This window comes from Mirounga angustirostris, unplaced genomic scaffold (genome assembly GCF_029215605.1).
Source record: "Mirounga angustirostris isolate CCGP_5_RB_7025 unplaced genomic scaffold, mMirAng1.0.hap1 SCAF_10, whole genome shotgun sequence".
NCBI classification, from domain to species: domain Eukaryota; kingdom Metazoa; phylum Chordata; class Mammalia; order Carnivora; family Phocidae; genus Mirounga; species Mirounga angustirostris.
In genome coordinates this window covers 10,645,656-10,650,675 of record NW_026991718.1, presented here as the reverse complement: position 1 = coordinate 10,650,675, position 5,020 = coordinate 10,645,656, and positions in this window count along the sequence as shown.

Sequence of the window (5,020 nt, the reverse complement as noted above, 5' to 3'; positions counted from 1 at the left end):
GGTTTGAAGGACGCGGTGATTGAACAGTCCCAGGTGGTGTGACTTTGTGCCCTGGACAGTCCCTTTTTAGAAGTTTCTCCTGAGGAAGCTGTGGTACCACACGGTGTCCCATTTGCCTTTCAGATTACACTCACATCGCAGTGGTAAGGAGGGGGTTTGCCTCTGACAGAGGAACACACTTGCATTTCCAGAACCTAAGCAGGGAACACACACAGGGAACACACAGGGTGAGAGTCTGGGTCTGGTCTGGGCTCTCACTGAAGTACCTTTGCGACTAGAGATAAGTCATTAAATTCCTCCTATTTTAAAAATGCAACAGACGGATTGAGTGATTCTGAAGTTCTTGCACCCTGGTTTCCAAAGTCCTCCGAGCCCTGAGGGGAGATCAGCTCAGAAAAGATTGCTGGTGTCAACACAATTCAGATGTTCCGATGTACCGAGTATTATGCCCAGCCCCCACGAATACCCCAAATGTAATAGGTCCAGAACGGAACTCTTAACTTCTATTCACAGCCTCTGTCCCCAAAGTCTTCTTCATGCAGGTTGGGAGCCCGTCCATCATGTTGCCCACGTCAGAAACATGGGAGCTTCCTCGATTACGCCCTTGCTCTCGGTCACCCATGTCAGCAAGTCTTTATGGCTTCTTCTCCACAAGACAGCTCAAATCATTTGCCCTTCATCAGTGCAATTAGTCCAAGCTACACAACCTCCCCATTGCCACGGCAGCCCCTACCAGTCAAATCTATGATCTGTTTAGGAACCAAACTTAAGATACAAATATGTTCCTGGCACCGTCTTATTTGAAACCTGTCAGTGGTTTCCCATTGCACTTAAACATCAGACTCCTTGGGAGGATTACCAGGCTCTCCGATGACACAGCTCCTTTCTTTCCAATCTCTCTGTTCCATGCCGCCCTGCATCCCCTAAGCTCCAGCGAAGGTGTCTTGATTCAGTTCAATAAGCTTATCTCAGTTCTGTCACATGGTCTCTGCTAGTCCCTCCACCTGAAACACTCTCCTCACACTTTTCTTGGCACCAACTCCTTCACCTGAAGCCTCAGCTTAACTGCCGTTATCCCGGGAGAGGCATTTCCGAATCACCATGAGAATATACACGTCATCGGCATCATTCCCTACCCACGGTTTGCTCCCTGAACAATATACTTATGCAACTTGCAACCGTGTTCTGCGCCCACTTGTTGGTTTTCTGTTGGCGTTGTCCCTCGACAACCACGTCCTGTCCCTGCTGTGCTCCAGCCCCTGGTGCAGAGCGTGGCCAGAGTGCTCTGGTGGGACCAGGGTACCTCTTTCTCCTGTAACGGTAGTGATGGCTCACTCGCCCAGAACAAGTGGGCTCGGGTGATAAAAAATGTTTGGTTGGACCCCAAGTCACTCTGTTCCTCTCCTGCCCCCAACACTGATTCTACACAGCCTCACATTGCAATTATTTTGTGTGATTGTCCTGTTTTCCTTGTTAGATCAAAAAGTCCTTGAGAGTAGGCTCATGCCTTCATGAACTCTACACTGCACGCAGGCTTAGTGTGCTCATCCCGACAAGGCAACGAGACTAAGAGAGTGTTTGCTGACTGAATAGTGTTACTTCACAGTGTTTGCACCCCTCACGGGAATGTTAGAGTTGCCTTCCCTAAGATTCACTTTTTAGGAAGCATGCCCCTTGTTAGGACCTATTATCCCATTACAACTGAATTGAACGGGCAGAGTTTTGAGATGCCCTTTAAATCCAAGCTTACACTGTAGAAACTTGAAGTGTGTCCTTTGTAGAACAAATCTCCCATGTTCAGGAGTGACTGCTACACTTCCCACCCCAGGGAACGGGATCCCCATCCGACCTAAGGCTGCAGCCAGGCCCTTGGACTCCTCTCTCCTCCTGCTTCCTCTCCATCACCTGCCTGCTTCCTTGATTACACAATGGTCATCAACGCCAACTCTCTGTATCTCCATTTGCCCATTGCTCTCCAGGCGCCATACTTACTTGTCTGTGTTCCTGTGGTGTGTCCTTGCTGTTCCTGCCACCAGCCACATCTCCTTCAGCTCAGTTTTTCATCCTGTGCTCATCAATCACATACATGACCATGCTACCTGTCTGTCTCCATGTTTTCCAGTTGGCTCCCACAGCCTTCAGAGCAAAACCCAAGCTCCCAAAACCTCCTGTAGGGGTGAAGCCCAGCTCGCTCATTCCCAGGACATAGCAATCCTACTGAATCACAGCTCCCTGGTTCCTGCTAGTCTCGTGCCTTCTCTGGCCCCAGCACTCCCCCTACCCTCTCTTAGCTCCCTGTCCTCAGTTTGGAGCTGAGACTCAGGTGTCACCATTTCTACCTCTCACCCCGTCCTCATCTGGGCCAGACGTGATTTTATGACCACAAGTATTGCGATGCTGGTCATCTCCCTGCCGCCGGCACCAACACTGGCCTGTGACGCGCAAGCTCCTTGCTTTATGCCCTTACTCTTCCTTACGTCACAGTACCCAGAAGAGCAACGGGCACACAGAAGGTTGGCAATAAGGACTTCTGAATGTGCACATGGCACTGGGTGCCCGTTCCTAATGCTGACACGTGGTGGATGTGGAGCGCGGTGCACGACTCCCTCCCACACGCACTGTGGCATCAATCTTGGCATGACATCGATCATGACTCTCTGATGAGAACTCCATAGATGACCTTCCTAGGTTCTACAAACTCTCAGTAAATACATTATCAGTTAGCCAGAATCTCCACTTCCTGACTTACGAAATGGAGAGTTTACCGTCGGAAGGAAGGTTTGGAATTGAGTTTACGAATGGGGGAAAATGTGAATTGTTAAGGAACAGCATGACGAACGATAAAGAACAGACAGGACTCTGGACCTCGGTGAGGTTCCCCACCCCAGAATCAGCAGAGACAGAGACCCCTGGGCAGCAACCGGGTGTGCTCTAAGGAGAAATGTGATGCATCTGGGCCCAGAGCCCAGCTTCTGCAGGCCCAGGGGACTTGCGTGCTCTTCCTGAGTCTGGAAATCACTGCGTGGCTGATGTCTGGTCTCCCAGGATGTGAGGAAAAGCCCAGAAAGCTTTCCTGGCAGGAGGACCGTAGGTGAGGGAGCCTGAGAAGCACTAACCAGCGCCGCCATTGTTAGCGTCCAGTGCTGAGGAGAGACGCGCATCTGAGGACAGGGTGGGAAAGAGGCCAGGAGGGCGAGAGAGAGAACAGACGGAGGTGTGCATGAGAGAGAGAGAGAGAAACAAAGCTGCAGACGAGTTTGTGCAGCACCTCTGCATGGAGGAACAGTCCGCAGCGTTCGTGGACACCGGTAACACCTGCCGGGGTCCCTACTCCAGTCCCACTCCAGTCCCACTCCTTTATCCTGGTTCCATGTTGGCCCGTACGTTCAGGGACCAGGGATCCACACACGGTAGCTGTCTGTCCCAGCCTCCAAAAACCGCGTGCTCTGGATCCTCGGGGAGCGGGTGACTTCCCGTGAGTGCGCACAGCTCGTCCACCCAGCACGTCCTCAGGGACAGATGCCCGCTGGGCCGTGGGATGGGAGGGCTGGACAGAGGAACAGCAGAGGTGCAGCCCTCCGGGGACTCTTCAGCTCGGTGGGTCGCGCGTGCAGCCCGTCCTCCCTTGGGTCAGCGTGCCTGGTGCAGATGCTTTGCTGGACTCCGGGGCGTCCCTCTGCCCCAGAGCTGAGCTGTGTGTTTGTAACGCAAGGCCGTGTGTTCGGGCAGGAAAATTCATTAAAAGTGAGTTTGTTATTTACAAGTTCTGGAAGGGGCTTGGAACACATTCTTAGAGTCCCTTGGCCTCTTTTCAGAGAGAATTAGAAAGGTGTGACACTGATTTGGGGAAAATACGGCTATTATTTTATTTTCTGTCAGTTCCTAAAGAGTGAATCCTTTGGGGGGCTGGTTACGGGGGGGCAGGTATTTGCACCTGCGAAGTAACGGCATGTCCTCTGAGGTACGGATACCCTTCATTTTAGCCGTCTCAGGCCGAAAGCTCTCAGCGACCGGCTGGTTTCTGCGGCGTTGGTGGTACCACGGACGCTGAGCGGCTCTGCACAACGAGCGCATTTGGAGAGGGAAAAACGGAACAGTGACACGAGACAAAAGGAGGAACAAGGTGAATTATGGCGAAGAAGAACATGATTTCGACTGCCCTGCCTTCTCTGGAAAGACATGTTTGCCTGTAAAAATACGCTTATCTGCAAACACAGACTACTTGAGGTTTTATCCCATAAACATTTCACACCGTAGGTGAATATAAAAATATATTGCTCTCGCATAGTAATTTTGTTGCTGGTCTTTGTGATTAAATTAAAGCTCTGAAGAAAGGCGGGAACTAAGGTAAGTTCTGTGGCATTAATTTGCCATCGGCGGAAGCTGATGCGGGCGTGGCGGCACCCGTCCTGGGTTTTGTCAGGAAGGCCGGGGGCTGGCACGGGGGGCTTTGGGGGGGGGGGGCGGGGTGGCGAGCGGGCCACGAGCACCTGCAGAGGAGCCTCCGCTCCGAGCCGCACTCAGATGGCCCGCGGCGCCCCGACAGTTTAACGGGGCTGACTGTGAACTGGATCATGCTGCAGTTACTTTCAGTTTTCCAGATACTCGCGGGCTTTTACCAGATGTTCCCTTGAGCAAACACGAGAAAACGTCCGCACAGCTGCTCACACGCGCAGCAGAGCGTGGGGGTCATCCCCGCGGCGGGAGCCTGGGGGCAGCGGCTGGGCGGCGGACGTGTGCCTCTGCTGACCGTGTCCTCCCCACGGGTCCTCCGGGAAGGAGGCGACGGCTCCTCGCACCTGTGCGGTGCCGCCCAGACGGTTTTCACCGGAGTCACCTGCAGCCGGTCCCGCTGCAACAGGCTTCCCGCTGCCGGAGCCGCCGCACGCGGGACCTCAGCGCCGGAAGGTCCTCTGACTTCTGCTGAGACGGCAGGCTGAAGTCACATGCTCGGAAGGCAACGCCTCCGGGCAGCGTCTCTCCGCTCCCTCTCTTGCTAAATAAGCTTCCACTTCGTCAA